Here is a 20,736-nt window from a genome sequence, read left to right on the forward strand (position 1 = left end):
AGTGAGCTCTGCTGCCCAGCATAACGGCCTCCAACCAGTGTGGCCTGCAGTTCTTGGTGTGACTCTGCCTGCCAAGATGTTCTCCAAGTGTCAGGGAACATAGGCAGGACAGGCTTGGGGTGTGACAGCAGCCCTGAGCATCTCATTCACAGAATTTCCAAAGCGGATCACATGCAGAACGATGGCCTCTGCTGTAGATGGTATCACATAAATTACATGATTCTCTCTACCTGCTTCTGTAGGTTTTGTAAAGCCAGGCTCTGGGAGCATCTGAACCATACCTGGCCCTGTGTGCCCACAGATGGCCCAGGGTGCCAAGCACAACCCACCCCTCATGGCTGTCCAGGAGCCACAGCAGGATCGCTTGCTCCCAGGCTCCCTTGAGACCTGGCAGAGAAGATGTGTTAGGTGCCGTAGTGAATTCTAGGAAGAGGTCACATCCCTGGAGCTCCTGTCACTAGTGCTGTTGCCAGCCCAGTTCCAGAGAAGGGCATAGCTGTCTTAGGGAACATAGCACCCCACCTGATGTGCAGACCTTGGGGGCTGGAGGAGCGAGGCAGCTGGGACCCTCTGAATTGCACAGGTCTGAGGGCCATACACAATGGAGGCACTGACCAGGCCAAGGCCGGCGGCTCAGGCGTGCCTGGCCTCGACTGCTTAGCATACCAGGCGGAGGCCCCCACCCCTTCCCAGAGCAGGCTCCAGGACCAACTATAATGTCCTGATTGTCGCATAATACCGTGATGGAGGGCCCTGTCACATTTTTGTCCCCGTTACTGGGGTCCCCATTCATGGCCACTGTCACCAGGCTTGGAACAAGCCAGGCTAGGCAGCCTCCTTTGCATTAAAATGGGATGAGAAATAAGCCTTCTCGGTGTTCAGCTGGGCAGAAAACGGGATTAGGCCGGGGCCGCAGAGGCCCCTCGTGGGTGCCTGGAGAAGGCCGCTGTCCTCTGCTGCCCAGGCTCATGGTCGGACCTTTCACCTGCACCTGGAATTCCCAAATGATCTTTGAAGAATGGCCCTACCTGGGTCTCAGTTTGCCTAGCTCAGAATGAAATGGGGACAGGAGGCTCCCGAAAGGGGTGCCTTTGGATTTAATTCTGTAGCTGACAAACTCCACATTCACAGGGGAAACGCTATGAAATGATAGCATTGCACACAGCTGGGGTGGGTGGTGCTGAACCAGCCTTGCTGTCCATCGGGCGGGCAGGGCTGCATTTGCTGGGTTTCTTGGGCTGGAATAGATGAAAAAAAAAATGTGTGGGCTCAAAATTTTGGAGATTCCAGTCCTAAACCAGGGGATCCCACAGCCTTTAACAAGAAGGGCGGGGCATCACATGGTGGGGAGCATGTGCTTGCCCCATGGCCAGAAAGCGAGGGACACAGAGGAAGCCTAGGTCCCACTGTGTTCTCTGAAACCTCACCTGGGAGACCAGACCTCCTTCCTCAGGTGTCACCCCAAAAGGATCCTCTTCCCCCACGACCAGCCTTTAACTTTGGTTTCGGGGACACACCATGCACAAACTATGGCAGTTTCCCGACAAAGCCATAGGAATCCTAAATCATGAGGCAGCCACAGGAATAAAGCTATCTCTCTGGCAGCTCAGAATAGTGAGTGCTCTGCACTGAAAGATGTCCAAGGTGTGGGGGTGGGGCCTGACAGCCACCCAAGTAGGACCCTCAGCATCACAAGACACCCATATGATGTGCTGCTACACAAAGCCAAACTCAGAAACAGCATAGGCTGCCTGAGCAGGGCCCAGCAGTGCAACACAGGAGCTGCCCCAAACCTGGAGCTGTGCTGCCAAGGAGACTCGGAGGGTGGCAGAAGCAAGGGTGCAAGTGGCAGAGGTGGCTGAGCCACCAAGCAACCAGGGCATAGGTGGTGGCTTGGCAGAGCCTGCTTATATGGAAATGCACACTTCATAGACACACAGAGGGTGTCAACAGTGAGCCCCAGGTACCATTCACAGTACCACCTCTAGAAACTCCAAGAAGCTGAGCAGGGAATTCCACTCTGCACCCACATACTCGCCTCTTTACACTGGTACTGATGGTCCCTGACCAGGATGATGCTGTTTGACTTTCTGACAATGATCATCTGAAGCCATTTGTGTTCCGGAGAAATGGGATGTCAAAATCTTTGATGATGGAATGCAGGACCTTCTGCATGTTGGCAAGGGCTATGCCCCCAGCCCCAAAGGGGCTCCACCTCCCCTTTTCCTCTAGCATCAATTCTCCAACTCAACACCCAGTGCTCATGGCTAGCAGCTAATGCTTGTTTGGCACCTACTGTGTACCAGGCACCAGGCTGTACCCTTCATTTTCATGAGCTCATTACACAACTTAGAGGTCAGGAGCACCCTTTGTTATTACAGGTGACGGAGCCATCACTTCCGGAAGTGAGGCAGCAGATGCGGGTAGACGAGTGCTACCTTCTAGATGGCACAGGAATAGCCAACTCAGCCAGGCCCCAACCCCTCCAGGAGCAGTCGGGGGGCACCCTGTGGCCCAACAGAAGCCACACTCAGGGGCAGGGCCAAGGCTAGGGAGTGTGGCAGGCAGTGTCTGCAGCCCAGACTACAGACACGAGCCATCCCCCTGGCCTTGGCATGACAAGCCACACGGGGAGCGGATATCCTCCACACCCTGCCTGTGCCTGAGCCCCAGGGACACCACTGGGAAGCTCCCTGCTAGATTAAATAGCATTTATGGCAGCTGCGAGCACGTTCCAGCTGATTACCCTATAATTTGTATGCAGTTGCAGGTCATTACCGAAATGACAATTAAGTACTGGCTCCCTGTAATTAGATGTTTTTATGAATGAGGTCCTAGCAGTGGCAAAGCTTAAACTCCGCCCTCTATCAGCTCTGACGTCCTTCCTCAGCCAGCCAGGGGCCCCAGGGCCTCTTCGGCTCTGCAGGGCACTAACTCAGCTTCAGCCAGGGCCATGTAGTTCCTGAACAGTGGTCAGTCATGCAGGATTCTGTGGTTTTGAGTAGCAGGGCACAGGAGCAGCCCATGTATCCAGACACAGAGGACTGGATGGCCACCTACATCTTGTGACACCCATACCTTGGGACAGGAACAACCACAGGAATGGGTCAGGCTGGGGATCTGAAAGAGAAGCATGCCCAGGAGAACACTAGTGACCAATGGGACAGATGAGCACACATTTTCCATGGTGGCTGAACCTGTCTCAGTAAGGGTAAGGACAGAGGAGGAAGCCAGGAGACACAGCAGGTGGCACAGGATGGGACCTGGAAATCAGGTGGTCACGGGTCTCCCTGAGAAACTGAAAGTCTTCAGAAACAGGCAATGTGCCCAGGAGCCACCCGAGCAAAGTGTATTCTGGGAGGGAACAGCCTGTGCTTGTCCAGGAGCAGGTGTGCCCCTGCTCTCTGGCCACGTGACCTCAGCCACATCTACACCCTATGGAAACCCTGCCATCGCCCAAGACAGCAAAGGCAGTGAGCTACGGGAGCCAAAGCCTGGGCCTCCCAGCCTCAGGAGGAGCATTTTCAGAGCCTCCCACACATGTGGGTCCCTGCGCAGCCACCCCCCAGCCACGAGTGACCACACAGGCCATACCCTCAGTGCCCCGTGCCAAGGAACAATGAGGAAAGAAGCTCACAGGAAGCAGTGAGGGGGTGATATGTGCTGTGGGTGCTGGTGATGGCTGTGGCAGCAGGTCCTAGAGCCAGCCCCTCTAAGAAGCCCCCTGAGCCTCATGGGGATGGAAGAGACAAAAGTGAATGGTGCAAGGCATGAAAGTCAAGTGAAAAGTACTGCAAGGCTTAGGTGGAAAGAAACTGGCATTATCCACAAGACAGCATTTCTAAACTAAAAAAGCACCAGTTTCCAACTATATTAACCAAGATCTATATCCATCAAAGGGAGGTGACTATTTGATTCTGTTCTGCACTATGCAAAGTCCTCCTTAAGGAAATGGCTCATACCCTGGAGAAGAGGCAGAAACATCCTATGATATATTCAAAAGAAGGTGGGAGGTGGGCCCAGCCTGGGGCAGTTAAAAAGGAAAGAAGTCAAGAAGGAATGGAAGCCACAACATCAGGGAGGCCCACTCTAGTTCCCTCCAAAAGCACAGCCTCACTTTAGAGCCAGCATAACCCAGAGGCCCCCAGGGGTGGAGATTTCAGGCATGGGGTCAGAGGCTGCCTATGTAGCCATAAGAAGCAGGTACTGGTGCACGGCTGGGCTGGGCCCTCCATGCTCCTACCCAAGAGACGACGTAGACACAAGAGCAGGTGGAGCTGCCAATCAATCCAGTTTACAGGTTGGAACCCTGACTTCTCTGGGCCTCAGTTTCCCCATCTCTTAGTACCCAGGCCACTGTTCTGGCATGAAGATCCAGTGACATATCAAGGCAGGTCCTGAAACTTACCTGTGACCTCCAGGAGCACCCCGTTTGCCAGCCCTGACAAATACTACTTCCAGGTCTTTGGAGCTGCAAAAGCTTCTCATCTGGTTTTGTTGTTATTCCAATGCCATCCTTAGCTTCCAAACTGATCTGAGCCATCAGGGCTCTCCCCTAGCTTAGCCTTTCCTGGGGCGCAGCCCATCAAGAGCTCCAGGCCTGGCAGGAGAGCCTGAGTCTTCTCTCTTAGCTTCCTGGCCTGGCTCCTCCACCTCCCGGTGGTCTGCAGGGATGTGGCTTCCCTAAGCGCAGCTTTCTGAGCAATCGTGGGCTGCGTGCTGGCTTTGGGATCCTCACAGATAGATGCTTTGTCCTTGCTGAGATATCACAAGACTGGCGGTGGCTTATATATGACCACAATGTGTGATGTGTCCTTTGTGGAGCTGGAGGTGCCTGCAGGTTCCACCTTTCCTACTTCACAGCCCGACCTCCCACTGCGTGCTCAAGGGCAGGAAGGGTAGGAGCTCTGTGGCCGCTGTTATGGGGCCACTGCTGTCACACTAACCTTCCTTCACCAGAGACCCAGAAACTCCCCAGAGACCCCATAGCCTTGGAGGTTATACTTTCTGCATGGGACTTTGGGGGTGGGGGGGGCACAAGCAATTAGGCCGTAACTCAAGGTTGTTTATTGCACTCCAATGCTACTCTTTCTACAGAGGAGAAGCAGAAGGGTCTGTGATACAGTGGGGTGTGCCCTTTATGAGATGGAGCCCATGCACAGGCCCGTGGAAGCTGCCATACCTACCTGGGCCACTGCATCTAACCATGCCACATCAGAGCCCAAGCCCAGCTCTCACTGGAAAACACCCCACACCTAGACCCTGCACCCCGTCCGAAGCAAGTGTCACTTCTGAATAGACACAATACTGACACTGTGCTCACACCTAACCAGCCAAGGGCATGCTCCCTGTCCCCGGGGAGGAGACCCACAGTCAATCTCCCCAGCCAAGTCACCTGCCCTCTCTCTGACATCTGTAACGTAATGCTGAGATACAGGCTCACCACTGTTAGCCAACTGTACCTGGAATTGATGGGCTAGTATACAGATGGCCCTTGGATGATGACAGGTTCATGAGCTGACAGGGTCCTCACAGTTGAAAGTGTCACAGTGTGTTGGGCCTATCCCTGTCCACATGCTGGCCACCTCCCTGGTGACCACAGATTGACTGGGCTTACTGGCCGCTGCCCTGCCAAGCATTGAAGAGAAAACTGGACTGCATATCGCTAGGCTGGGGAGAGCAATGAAACTTGAAAAGTGCAATGCAGTCTCTATTCACTGCGTGTCGTGGTGGCACAGCCACGAGCCTGAACAATTACGAGTGACGCAGTCGGGGAGCGTCCACATGTGAGAGCTCCCATGCTGGAACAAGACACATGGGTTCTGCAGCCAATTTCTGGATCAGTCACCTGGACTTTGCTGTGTTCACAACTTCTGGCCTCCTCTCCATTGCATCCCCTTCTGCTCCAATCCGTTTGGTTCCCAGCTTGGTGGCTGCTGCCTGGGAGTCCCTGTGTCATCTGTGTTCTGCCCACACCAGGGAGCCATGACTTTCTGGTAACTCCAGGGCACAGGCCAAGCAAGGGGTGCTGACAGAACCCAAGTTCCCATACGGTCCCCTCCCTCTGCCTGCAGCCTTCTCTCTCTGATCACCAACATCAATACACCTATTAGCAGAAACCCGCTTCTCTGTCTTCTGGGCCGGTGGTATAAGGCACTCGAGGGCAGTTCCCACCTAATGAAGGGAACTATTTTTGTGTCTCTGGTGGAAGCAGTTCTTCCTTGAGGACCAGTACCCCTACCCCAGCTTAGCTCCAAGTTGTGGGGACAGAAAACAAACAAGCAAGAGCGAGAAGATCAATCCATGCTTGCCTCGAGCCCAAGCCTGGGCCCAGGCATGTGGGAAGCAGTGCCATATTGTCACCAGGCTAGAGCAGACACCACAGCCTGGAGGACACTCAGCCCACCCTACACATTGCAGTCACCCAGTTGGGGATCTTAAACACCATTTCTCTGTTCCATCAGGGACTGCTTCAGTGACATGGCAACATGTAAAGGTGACAGTATCCCATGAACACCTGCTGTGCCTAAGTCTTCCTGGGCATGGGTGATGTTGTCACAAGAAACACTGGGACAGGGACTGGATGACACACCTGGAGGACACAAATGATGGCATGGGAAGAAGTAGTGAAGACCAAAGGTGACTATAAATTCAGAGGAGGTGGCCATTCAGTGAGGCAAATTACTGCACTGCCACAGAGAAGGTGACCCAAGGCAGCATCCCTGCCACCAGGTGCCTGGCTGGTGACCCAGAGGGGGCTCCTCACTGGTCCTGTGGCATGTAGGGCTGCTGCATAGCCCAGGAGACTTCACTCTGTGTGAGGAGTGAGGTGGGGCTCTGGGGCTGGCTCCCCACCTCCTTCCAGCACATGTCTGCCAGAGGTGTCTCAAATACCTGGTCCCTTCCTATTCCCAGGTCTAGCCTCCCTAGTGTCATCCTGGAAGTGGACCAGCAGGATATCCCAAGGGATGGCCACATGACCTGGATTGGGATGGAGGACTGAGGATTGAATTGGTGCTGAAAAAGCAAGGGGTGCCACTGCCCCCATCCCCAGGTGAAAGCCAGCTGCTTTCAGCGCCCTTACAAACGGGTACAGGGAAAGCAGCAGGTACTGCCAGCACTGCAGGGACAAACACAGGCAGGAAAGGAGCTGCCTCTGCAACCATACTTCACAAGAACCCTGGCATTCTCAAAGTCCATGCACCTCCTCAGGGGCAAGGTACACACTGGCTGAGGTGTGGCAGGAGTCACTCCCTGAACCAGCAATGGTCACCTGTGCCCTCTCTGCATCATATGGCATGGCTGCCATTTGTGACTGTGGTAGGAAGAAGCTGCTCTGTGGGTTCCCGCAGGTCTCCTCCTGACACCCCTCATTTTGCAGGTCATTTCTCAAGAAGTTTTCCTGGTGTCTGTCCCAATCCACCAGTTGCCTCGAAATCTCTAAGGCATTTGAAGTCCTTAAAACTTGCAACTGTTCAGACCAGTGTTCTAGAATGTTGCAAAAGTGTGAGCTTCCAGCTCCACAGTGCAGCTGTCCCTTGGGCAAGGGAGGAAGATTTAGAACCCACAGAGGTTCCTCGGCCATCCAGGAGGTGAGGTCCTGATGGACCCACTGTAAAATGGAAATGTCCTTGAGTCACAGATGCCTTTCACACACCTAGCCCTTCCCAAGCATCACAGCCATCCCGTGTTCCCTTCCTCTTCCCAAACGTCATAGCTCAGCTTTGCCTACCTTAAATGTGCTGGCAACACTGACAATGACCTACGACTGGGAAAATCCCTAAGGCAAAGCCTTTTTAATAGTACAGTATGGAACATCTCACGTACTGGAAGTAAAACACAGAATAGGTAATATGGGGATAAGTTCAAATTTCGAAATACAGTTTCTGCTGACTTCATATAGTTTGCCCAGCATTGCAAACTCAAAAATTCAGAAGCCAAAACATAGCACATCAATGTGCTTGGGAATCCATTTAGTTGTATGGCCTGGTCCTTTCCAAGGGACCCCGGACCTAGCTCCATGAAAAGTACTCTGAGTTTGTGAAGGGGCTTTTGTCCTGCTTCCCTTGGAGACTGAGGGAAACCATGGCCACACCTTCCCTATCTCTCCAGCTCCCACTTGGCTGATGGCCTTTCTTAACCAACCCAATGTGACAGTTAGCAAGCAGTCACGTTCCCAGCTGAGCCCAACTCTCAGCATCATGACTTCCTTCCTCAGTCTCTTATTGGATCCCAGGAGGGCACCACAGCTGCAGCAGTTCACCCCACAAGACTCAGATCACCAGACACCGCTTAGTCCCACAGGAGAAACTGAGGCTCTGGAAGGCCCCTTTCAGAAGCAGGCGGCAGGCCTCCAACTCTGAATTTCAGGCTGAGCCTCTGTGTGTATACAGACAAGGTTCTGCCCCACCCTGCCCCAGCCAGCCAGACAGATGTGTCTGAGTCCTCCGTGCCAACTCAGGGCCTGGCACAGAACAGGGCATATGAAGGGCTGCACCCACATGGACAAGGACAGGTAGCAGAGAGCTAGAGCAAGCACATGGGTAGGACTGGCTCTGTGGGACTACTCACACAAATGTGTACCCCCACATACTCTCTTAGAAATCCCAGTACCTGGTCCCTGCACCCAAACAGCCCAAGCCACGCTGCACGCCCCCTTCAGCTACTCCCACAGAGACCCAGCGCACAGAATGCATGAGGTCTCAGAATTCCTGACATCCGGAGTTCTGTTCTTCTGTCACTGCTGCTGCCTCTAGGAGGCCCCTGGAGCACAGCATGGGAGGCCTAGAATCAACCTGGGGAGTCTTTATACCACAATAATGAGCAAACACAAGGAAGCAGAGTGCGATTTTATCAGCAACCCCTGGTGGGCAGTCAATAACAGGTACACCACTGGCCAGACAACCCACACTAGCAGCCACTTGACCACCCCACGGGGCAGAGCACAGGACCCACGGCATCAGTGCGCATACCCAGGATCTCACACACACACTGTTACTCACGCACAGCTGTCCCCTCCTGTCATAGTCCTGAGTCCCCACAGGGTGCAGATCCAGGCCTACAGGTCCACCCTACCCTCTGCCCCTGGAACTGCACATTACACATCAGCACAACAGTCCAGCACTTCCCCACACAGGCACACGGAGTCATGTGCATGAGGACACCATCAGCCGCCCCCAGCGACCAAGTCACACCTCTACACATACACATACAGACTCAGACGCTCCCCTGTCTCAGCCACATGCAGCTTTGATAGTGTCCTGCATACTACTCTACACAAGGCCTGGTCCCTACCTTTCCCAAAGAGCCACATGGACCCCCAGGCAGGGCCCCTGACAGAGGGACAGTGAAGTAGCAGCTTCTTGGAGCCCCAACTACCCCTGGCTGCTCACTTCCCAGGCCTTCCAGGGCTTCCTCTCCATTTATTTGGAACCATATGAAAGATTAAGATAAAAATAATCCCCAGGAGACGGATCCCTTGGTGATTACATGCAGGTGTGAGACAGCTCCTAGCTGGCTGTCCCAGCCCTGCTGTATTATGGGGTGTACGTGAAGAGATCCTTCCAGAACCAACCCCTCCACCAGGCCCCAAGGTAGGCTAGGCCTACTCCCCTTACCCTCTGCCTGGCAGCACAGGCTCAAAACCAACTTCCCCAGGGAAAGAAGGAGACACACCCCAGTGAGCCGGCACTGGGCAGGTGTGGGGCCACCTGCAGGAGCTCAGATTCACACCCACTTCCCAGAGCCTGGTCACTAGGAGGAGGAAAGCAGAGGTATCCCTGATCCAAGGCACAGGCCAGCCCCAGGACACCTCATCTTCTGTTCCCCCTTCATTGCCCTGCAAGAGGGCAGAGATGGACAGAGGTCCTGTCTCTGTCCTTACACTCCAGGAGCCCCAGGCACTCAGGGACAGTGCACTCAGTCCCCAAAGGCACAGGATCACAAAGACAAACTCATCTTGAAGGAGGACAACGCTTTCCCCTGCCTGAGCTGCTCAGGAGGTAGGTGCCTAGCACCAAGAGGTGTGTAGGAGAGTCTGGCCAGCCCACTCTCCCAACTCACCCTATCCATCCACAGGGACACACAGCATCTGGGATGAATGGACCCAGAGAGGTAGCCACAGAGCCCAAAGCAGGCAAGTCCACTTGGGGCAGCCAACCCCAGGAGCCCTCTGCTGACAGCCACCAGGAGGGGTGTCCCTTCCATGGGGACCCATCTTTCTCTGGCCCTGGAGTGCTGCAGGCCTTTTGTGCTGCTCCCTCCCTGTCATTCACCTCTCTGCCTTGCAGACCCCTCAGATCCCTCTGTCTTTTCCACCTGAGTCCCTGGGCCCTGCCCCAGCCTCTAAGACTGGGAAACTGAGACAGTCTTTGCACCCAAATCCTAGCCTTGCTCCTCCTGTTGGTCATCAGTCACTCCACCACAGCCGAGACTCCTCCTTCCTCCATCTCATGCTCCACACCTCAGAAGAGCAATGTTTCTAACGATACTGGACACCTGTATTCCCAGCTAATTGTGAGGATGAGGCAGGAGGGTCCCAAGGTTGAAGTCAACCTGGGTGATTTAGCAAGAGAGAGTTACCACCCTAAGGGAGGGCAGCCTAGATGGGATACAAGGGACTGGGTGTCATCACTTGTTGCTTGCTGCTTGCTGCCTTCTGTCTAGCACCGTGTCTCCTCTGCCATGTCCCCCTGCTACGTACCACCCTCCCTGCCTTGGAGCCAGCTATCTATGGACTGAAACTGAGCCACTTCAAACCTTTCTTCCTTTCACTTTATGTGTTGAGTATTTTGCCCCAGCAGCGAAAGAAAAGTAATTAAGACAATCCTAGGGTGACAGCAATTCTCCTAAAGCTGGTTTCTCATTCTGTTATGACTTTTGGTGCTGGGGACAGAACCCAGGGCCTCATGCATAGTAGGTAAGTGCGCTAACACCAAGCTGCACCTCAACCTCTAAAGTTTCTTGTAGCTACAGTGTCTTGTTAGCTAGCTAAAGTTTCATGTTTGCTTTGACGGAAGCAAAATGGGACAGGTGAAATTAATATTAGCAGTAGATTACAGTATTTTGCTCAACAGGTCTAAACACTATCACGTAAGATGTCATCCGGGTGAAAACTGGAGTCATTGTACCATTGCTTTGTGCTGTATCTTTGAAGTAGGTGCCCATTTTCCACTTACAGCCCATCTCAAGTATGCAGAGGTACATGTGACCTAAAGGTCTAAGGGGACAGTGAGGAGAGTGGGGTGTGCCTCCTACAAGGGTGGTTAGGGACAGCCTCTCAGGGGACCTGGCATCTGAGCAAGGGGCTGCAGGTAAAGGCGAGCTGAGTAGCTAAACAGGGAGAAATGTTCCAGGCAGGAGAGCTGTATGAGCAAAGGCTCTGGGCAGAGATGGGTTAGGGCTGTGGCCACACATGAGTACTCAGGCTTCTCCTGAGTAGGTGGGAGCCACCCAGGGTGCCAGGCAGACAGCAGGGCTGCAGCCTGGCTTGGGTTCTGAGCAGGACACACCATGTCACTGTGAAAGACCCAGCTTCAGATGACCACAGAGCATCTAGCTCTGTCAGTCCCCCGAGTGTGACCTCAGCAACTGCAACCACCCCTACAGCACACTGCAGGGCATGGTCCCTCTACAGCACACTGCACCACATGGGCACACAGTCAGCTCCTCAGAGTACAAGCTGACCTCGGCTTCGTGGGCCCAAAGCCTGAGCTGAGACCACATCCCAGGTGCTAGAGTCCAGGCTCTGGTGCCCTTCAGCCACCTCCTTCCCTCTGCCCTGCTAACAGTGGCTTCTCAGATTGCTCTGAGTGATACAGAAATGGAGGCTGCCCCAAGGGTCTTGACTCAGCCTCCACTTCTCCACCTACTTGGATAGATTACTAGAAGGGCCCCCCTAACCCCTCCCCAACACAGCTCAGCATGACTCTTAAACACAGGACCCTGGGACTTGCCGTCTCTCTGCTCTACACACTCTAGGGACACAACCCTCAGTCACTCAACAAACACTACTAACACTACTGAAGCCTGTTCTGGGACCCTGGCTGGAACCAATGGGATATGCAAGTAGACAAGACAGACAGAGGCTACCCCAGGGGTTACCTAACAACCTACCCTAATTTATGGGGTGCCCAGAAACCCTGGCCTTCTGGACTGAGTAAAGACCCAGGTGGTAATGCTTGGGGACCACACTCTGGAAGGCACAATCTGCAGTGAACCCCAAAAATAAGAACTCAGACTAGACAAAAAGAAGACTCACAGATCCTCAGAGGCTGAACCCTGGCCAAGGAAAGGAGGGCGGCTTCTCGTTGCTAACAGAAACGTACACACACATTGAAAAGTATGCATCACAAAGAAGAAAAAAGGAGAAAAAGAAAAGGCCCGAGGGCCAGACCCCGCACAGCAGCCTTCTCGGGAAGCCCAGGTCTGGGTGGGGCACACACTGCCAAGCCTCGCCAGCCCTCCTGTTCTCTAGGTGCATCTGCCAGCCTGAAACTTGAGCAGTACCCACTCCCTAGAGGCAGCAGGATCCCCGATCCCTGGGTTAGAAGGTGCTTAGGAACCATGGCCTGGTTTGCACTCCAGGTCTGAAATGTTGTCTCACTAGTATAAGAACCTGAAAGAATAACGAAAATCCAAAAGGTACAACAGATACTGTGAAAGGGAAAGAAATTGTTCAATAAAAATGGGGATGAAGAAGAAGACATTTAAAAAGGGAAAAATATGTTTCGGTATATATGCAGAATAGTTTGGATAATTATATTGTCAATTTCTGCAGGTCTTTTGAAAGAAGCAGTTAATGGTTTTTTTTAAATTTTTACTCTGATTTTTTTCTTCCTCATTTGAATTTCCTCCCCCCCATCCCCCCGCTATTTATATATTTGGTACCAGGTCTCACTACACAGCTCAGACTCACAGTGATCCCGCTGTTTTCAGTCTCCCCAGCCCTGGGATTACAGATGTGCGCCACCACACCTAACCCAGTTGCCAGCTCAGCATACCCCAGGGGCGGGGCCAGCATGGAATATGGGATTAAACTGATCCCTGAGCTTGCCAAAGCAGGTGCTTAGTCCACTGAGCCATCTCACCGGTCCTTGAATTTCTTATAACTTCTTTGGGTTTGTTTCTTTCTTTAAACAAAATTTACATGTTTATATCTGGTAATCTAAACAACTAATTTGAAGATAGCATCATGTAATACAGCAACCATTGTTGAATTCCTATTACCTTGTTTAATAAAATCTTATATCATTTCTAATGCTGTTTTTTCTATCAATATTTTGTATTCTTTAAATATATATATATATATATATATATATATATTTTTTTTTTTTTTTTTTTTTTTTTTTTTAATGAGACATTCTGGCTGCTTGTTGGGTCCTCAGGCAGAAGCAGACCTCTGCTCAGCTGCCCACCCTAAAACTGAGAACATCGCCCCTGGTGGAGGACATTACACAAGTAACCCCCCCCCCAGTATACATGAGGGAGTGCTTAGTAGGAGCCAGACATGCCCCATTGGACTCTGCTGGCTGTGAACAGCTGCCAGTCCCTACCCATGGGGCAGAGGAGCACGTGACACCCTGTCTCCCGATCAGGATGGCATCCCTGGCCCCTGCCCCCAGGCACTTTGCACCAGGTTGGTCCCCAGGAACCCCAAGGCTGGGGCCACAGCTCTGCTGTCTTGATGGCATTTAATCTCAGAAGCAGTCCTGGTGAGGGGCTCAGGGAAGTGAGAGCCCCCCAACCCTGAAATGCCAGTCCTGATACACACAGGGCCCTCAGAATCCCTCTTCCTGGCTGGCACAAGGGTGCGTGCTCTGGGGATGAGAGGAAGGAAAAGTGCTCCAGCTTCCCAGGATGCCCCAGCTCGGGAGCCTGGCCCCAGTGGGGTGGGACTGGGGGGAGGCACCCCTGGCCTTTCATGTGCAGGGAGGCCCCCAGGCTTGTCCACAGGAGCCATAAACCAGCTATTTTGGGGCCACCTGCTACCTGGAAGAAGTGCCAGGGTGGGAGTGTGGGTGGGGTCCCCAAGATGGAAACAGCTCCCACATTGAGCCGGCCCAGGCCTAGCTGTGGGAGCCCTATAAACGCTCCCATGGCTCCCTCTGCCAAGCCTCACCTGAGCCCCGTCAGCCCCCCTTCCTCCTCCAGCCCAGCTGGGTTGAGCAGTGGGAAGCCCCACTCTCTGAGACTGGCTGGCATGCCAAGGACTCTCCGGCAGGGGCGAGGGGTGGGTGTGGAGGCTGGCATCCCAGCGTCCCCAGCTCTCAGCTGCTCCTGTGGTTCAGAGCAGGAGTTTGCCCTGTGGCCACTGGGCTGGCTGGGTGGTCCCTGGGGAGCAGCTGGGGACTGGCACAAGCAGCAGGCCTGGCTCACCTGCTCAGTCCAGGTTGGGGAGGAGGCTGCACACAGCGCCTGCCGTGGCAGAAGCACATCCTGTGGACCCCTGAGGACTCAGCACAGGGCTCCAGCCAGGGCTCGGCAAGCTGGGGTCTGAACTCAGCTTAGGCCTGCAGTGAGGGGATGGGGGAGCAGAGAGAGAACAGAGAGGCTCCTTGGCCTGCACAGCACAGCAGATGACCCGCCTGGCTGCCGGAAGTCGCGCATCCTAGACAAATGTACAGAGCAGAGTGATGCACAGCCAGCCTCAGCAGAGCCCAAGTCTAATCCTGGGCGATACTCCACCTGAGAAGCAGCAAGTGTGAGCTTTCTTTTTCCTTTTTTATCTTCAAAGAGATTGGCGGAAGCCAGGCTAATTAACTTCCACAGGGTGCCAGGGCCACCCCACCTCACCCCCCAGCGTCCCCGGCCCCCAGCACATCTGTGGGGGGGGGCACACGAAGCCAGCTAACTCAGCTGGCAGAGGCCTAGGGAAGGCGGGAGGTGGGAGTGGGGAGGAATCACAGGAAGCCAGCAGCAGGGGCCAGCAGGCCTCCACCTGCCCACAGCTGCACACCCGCCCTGTACCAGCAGCGCCCCGGGCTACGCCCTGCATGCAGGTGACAACACCCTGCGGCCTCTCCCGCCTGGCAGCCAAGGAGACGAGAGATGTTTTCTCATTCCCAAGATCCTTCACCAGCTCCCCAGGCTGGGGCAGAGACTTTGAGGCCAGGAACAGCTTCCCAGAAGAGGCAATATCTAGTCTCCAGCTGGGTTTTACAGGGAGTAGGGGTTTGCCAGAAAAAGATGAGCAGACTGGCACTGAAGCAGAGAAAATGGCAAGTGCAGTCAAGTGCAGTAACATGGAGTCAGTATGGCCTGGTGTGCAGAAAAGTGAGGTCACCAGGTGGCTGCCAGGGCAGGCATCACAGAAGACAGGTGCCGGTGTCTGTTGGGGGACACTTGGCTCCTTCCCTCTCACGTGCTCAAAGCCAGCACCCGGCCTCCCCAGGCTACATGGACAGGGGCTCTGCCAGGAGACGAAGGCTGCCAGGCTGGAAGATTCAGCCACGCAGCCCCTCCTCCTGCCGGAGGCCTGGGGAAGTCATAACTCATGACACTGACTCCCATTCGTCACCACCAGCTAGGAAATGTTGTCTAACACATGAATGTTGGCTGCACTTGGAGCTCCAGGTAAGAGCCCTGGGCTCGTTCGGGACTCTGCTGACACTGCTCAGGACATGAGTAGTTCTGATTTCCCACCTTCCCACTCTGTGTTCTGAGGTGTCTCCCCTCCTGGTCACAAGACAGCTACCTGGGCGTCCAATATAGCATCCTGTCATGGCAGCAGTTCAGGCAAAAGGGGTTTTCTTATGCACTTCCTTCTAGGAAAGTCATTCCCAGCAGCTCTGACAGTACCTCCCTCAATCCCACTGGGTGGGAGTCACTGTTGGGCCTCAGGGAACATTCGCTGCAGGAAGAAGTGGCTGTCCAGGCAGGCAGGGTAAGGAGCAATGAGTGGGGGACACTCCATGCCACCAGGGCCCTGAGAGCCCAGCAGGAGACTGGGGCTGAGTAGGCTCAGGTGGGGCTGGATAAGCAGAGTGAGGGAAGGCTTGGGATCTGCTGTCCCAGCCACAGGTCCAAAAGTGAGTTGAGAGACACAGCTGGAACCTTGGCAGCGCTGTTGCATGGCATGGATCAGAAGGGACACAAACCTGGCACTCACCCTGTCTGACTCTCTCTTCCTTGCCCTCCCCAGACTTGGGGTGCACATAGAGGGTGTGGGGGCCTCAGAAACACTGGAGATGTAAGATCTGCTCAGCTTCTGGTGAAGACATCCCTGAGAGGGCCTGGAAGCTCAGGTACAATGAGAGGTCAACCCCAGAGACTTCTGGAAGCAAAAGCGACCAAGACGGGCAGGGACCAGGAGACCCCATGGAGGCTGTGGAGAAGAGGAGACGTCACTTGCTTGCTGAAGCCCACTTCTCAGGGAGATGGTGAGGCCTGGGCAGTAGAGCCCTTCAATCAGCCATGGTCCCTGTGGCCGTCAGGCTCTCCTGGAGCTTCCCAAACAGAGAATCACCTGGCCCTGGGACATGGGATGTTGTGGAATATCAGTGTCTACCAGGACAGAGGAGCCCTGACTCCTGATGGTTCCACTTAGGATTTTTCCATTTTGTGATGGTGCAAACGTAACCCACATTCAGTAGAAGCCAGTGCCACACAGGAAAACACCTCAGCTCTGATTGCAGGACATTGCACCCTTTGGGCAGGGTCCTCCTTCCTCCTGGGTCCACATGTGCTCATTCCTAAATAGATGCCATCACTGGAAAACTCACACGAGTCCTCCCCAAGGATTTGTGTAACGATAGCTATACTATTTTATTACAAATTTTTGACCTGATTTTATTGTAATCTTACAACCAGAGCATCACGTTGTTTTGCTGCATGATGGGCTGTAAGTGGGGATATTCCCTGAAATCTCCCAAAAGAGGAAAGGAAGCAACCGAGAAACTCACCTGAAGGTGACAAATCTGAGTTCTAAGCCCTGGGGACTTCCCCTATGCATGTCGGGTATCACTGTCCATGCAGCAGGTGGGGCCAGGAATGGGGACACCAGAGAGGGAGGTAGCACCCCCAACAGATCACAGTCTACCGAATTTCCTGACTACAAATAGAGATACCGGAGGACAGAGTAAAGAGAAGTATGGGAAAGGCACAAAGCCATACGCCACCTGGCCGTAGGACAGCTTGGTTGCAACTACGTCTGATGGAGAACGTGGAGGGAGTCACACACACATGTGTATAAGATGCTAAAGGCTGAGACAAGAGGATGGCGAGATGCGGTGAGACTCTGTCTCAAAACAAATGAAATAAAATCTGTGAGGTTTAATGCAAGGGCCAAATTCTGTCCCTGCTATTGATCTCTCTTCTGCCACTATGAGGTCTCCCCATTGACAGATGAGCAGCCATAGTCCAGCTCCCTCAGGTCACTTTTGGGAAGGCACATGCTGAGTGTAACTGCCACTTAAAATGTCATCAATGAGATTACACTATGATTTGACATCAGTGAAAAGTTCCTGTGCATGTAAGAGACCAGGGGACAGAGTGCGTGGAGGACACCCACGGCAGGGTGAAAATACAGGAGGAACAACCATATTTGCTCATAGACTGATAACTGAATGCCATCCTTGTCCCCCAAAAGGAAGATCCCCACACAGACAAAGCTGTCATCTGTTACTGCTATAGGCAAGATCACTGACCATGACATATCAGAGAGGAAAACAGCAGCATGGAAACAGGCATAAGGTCATCAGAGGTTTGGAAGAAAGTCCCAGAAGTTATGGCAGCACGTTCTTTTAAAAATGCTCCCGCTCCAGGACTAGGAATATAGCTCAGCAGCACAGCACCTGCCTGGAAAGTGCAAGGTTCTGAATTTGATTTCCAGTACCCCCAAAAAAAAATTTTAACCAAAAAATAAAATAATTTAAAAAATAAAAATGCTGCCACTCCAGTGGTGTTGAGGACAGCATTTGTATGGAGTATGGGAGGCATGAAGAACACAATGGAAAGTTGTTCCAAATAGCTTCTGAAAGTGGAAAGGTGTTAGGATGAACCTAACCCAATCTTTCCTTACATTTTGGTTTTTATGCATAACAGTGATGTATGGTAAAATCTCTGACTCAAGAGCTCTTTCAATGACAATAAAATAAAAATTCCAAATGAATTTCCAAATAAGCATTATGTCAGCATCTTCAAAAGGAAACATTATGTCAGAGAGTAAGAAGTAGCGGTTTTCTTTCTCCGGTAGAAGTCAGGCAAAGGCACATCTTATAGTTGGTGACGTTTTGGAATTGATGGAAGGCCGCGGACTTCAAAGTGGGTTTCTCAGCCAGACAAGCATGGCTGGGCAGTGTCAAGGAGAGGGAAGGAAGGACAGCAGCAGGTGAGAGAGGCTCTGTCAGCAAGGATATCCCAGGACTTGGAACCTTGGGGTCTGGGTCAGCCTGACACAATAGGGGTGGGGCATGAGAGGCAAGGATGGTGATATGGTAAGCTCCTGGTCACTGGAGATAACCAAGAAGTAGTGGGATGACCCACTAAGCCACAGGAGAAGGTGTGGCGGGGTGGAGCCTCTCAGACAGCATGCGCCAGGACTCAGAGTTAAGTGGGTGGGCTTTAGATGCCACAGCCAGGTTCAACACCTAGGACCTGGGATGAGGACATAATCTGCCTGCACCTCAGCCTCCTTGGCTGTGAAGGAGAAATCATAAATGCACCCATGTATATGACAATGAAGATGTGTTATGTATGTACAGGACACATATTCTTTTTACGTCCCCTTCCCTTTCTCCCCCCAATATCTCTTGGTCACCTTCTTATTTGAAAAAAAAAAAAAAACTATCTCTCTTCTATTTTCCATCTTTTATTTTTCTCTTTGATTTATTTTTATTTTAGTGGTCTTTCTTTTCTTTTTCCAGAGTTTAAGTTTTATTTGCCTTGACAGCAAACTTGTGCAGAGGATGCAGCCGCTCCTTCCTCTGCTGCCTCTTGCCCTTCAGCTTCTCCTCATGCTTGTTGAGCCAGCAGCGCAGGGCTCCTGTCTTCTTGGACCGCAGGTCCAGGGACTTGTTCTTCTTGCCCTTGTAATACTTCTTGAGGTTTTCTTTCTGGGTCTGGTTGTTGCCACTGAGAACACAGGTGATGGATTTGTGGACAACTCGGATCTTGAAGAGCTTGGATGCCACGACGCCCGTCACTTTGGTGAAGCACAGCTGTGACAGCTCCACCTTCAGGCCGGCCAGCTGTTTCAACAACTCTTCTTTCTTTTTGCCGCGAAGATCCCGAGCCTTAATCTTGGCCATAGTTACAAAAGAAGCCACCTCCGCTGCCTGCCCTGAGAGAAAGAATAAGTTTTCTCACATAAGAGGAACCATTCAATGTCTAAGTTGGTTTATTTCACTTAACATTATGGTCTCAAGGTGAATCCATTTTCCTAGAAGTGAATCAAGTTTATCCTTCTTTATGACAAAGTAGTATTCCATTGAGTATAAATATAACATTTTCTTTATGCATTCATCTGTTGAGGGTCATGTAGGCTGCATCCAAGATTTAGATATTATGAACTGTGCTGCTGTATCCATAGGTATACATGGATCACTGTAATGCAATGTCTTTAACTCTTTGGGGAAGATATCTAGAAGGGGAATAGCTAGGTCATATAGAATTTGTAGTTTCAGTTTTTAGAGACATCTCCATATTGATTTCCATAGTGGTTGTACTAATTTACACTCCCACCCACAGTGTAGAAGGTCCCTTTGTCTCTATAGCCTCCCCAGCATTCGTCATTGGTTTCCTGACGGTAGGCATTCCTTCTGGGGTCAAACAGAACCTCGTTGTTTTCTTAATTTGCACTTCTCTAATGGTCAGTGATGCTGAACATTTTTTCATTCATGTATTGGCCATTCGTATTTCTCCTGAGAAGTATCTATTCATTTCGGTTGCCTGCTTTATGAGTGGGTCTCTTATTATGGTAGTCTAATTTTTGAGTTCTTTGTGTATTCTACACTCTGTCAAAGTGTAGCTGACACAAATTTTTCCCACTCTGTAGGTTGTCTCTGCACTGTTTGTTGCTTTCTTTGCTGTCCAGAAGTTTTTTAAGCTGGTACAATCCTATAGATATTATTTCTTATGTAAGTGAGCTCTTCAGCAAGTCCTTGCCTACACTTATGACTTTGAAACTTTTGCCTATTTTATTTTCCAGGGGATTATGGGTTTCCATTTTAATGTTTAGGTATTTGGACCATTTTTTTTAGTTTCATATATGGTGAGAGATATGAGTCTAGACTCAATCTTTTGCATGTGGACAGCCAGTTTTCCCAGCACCATTTGCTAAAGAGGATCTCTTTCCTCCAATGTATGTTTTGACCCCTTTAATAAAAAATAAAATAAAATCAGGTGGATAAATGTGTCTAGGGCTGTTTCTGTGCCTTCTGCCCTATTCCACTGATCCACATGTCTGGCCTTTGTTTGTTGGCTTCTTTATTTTTCCAATAATATACCTTTCCTATTGCTGTAATTGTATAGCATAACTTGAAATCCACAACTCTGATGCCTTCTCCTTTGCTCTTGTTGCCCAAGATTGTTTTCTATTCTCAATCTCTTCTGGTTCCATGTGAATTTTAGGAATGGTTTCACCAGTTCTTTGAGGAATGCTGTTGGTATTTTGATTGAGATTGTTTTACATAGATATATACATACTTACATATGTTTGGAGAGTACACAAACTTTGACAATGTTGTTTTTCCTATTCAGGACTAGGGGATGTCCTTTTAATTTCCGATGTCCTCTCTG

At 51.8% G+C, this 20,736-nt stretch overlaps 1 pseudogene; it reads right to left on the minus strand.

Moving 5' to 3' along the window:
- Nucleotides 1–18,866: 18,866 nt before the first annotated feature.
- On the minus strand, nt 18,867–19,264 carry LOC101587693 (annotated as a pseudogene).
- Between the last annotated feature and the right edge of the window lie 1,472 nt (nt 19,265–20,736).

The sequence above is a fragment of the Octodon degus genome, unplaced genomic scaffold, assembly GCF_000260255.1.
Source record: "Octodon degus isolate 3935 unplaced genomic scaffold, OctDeg1.0 scaffold00350, whole genome shotgun sequence".
NCBI lineage: Eukaryota > Metazoa > Chordata > Mammalia > Rodentia > Octodontidae > Octodon > Octodon degus.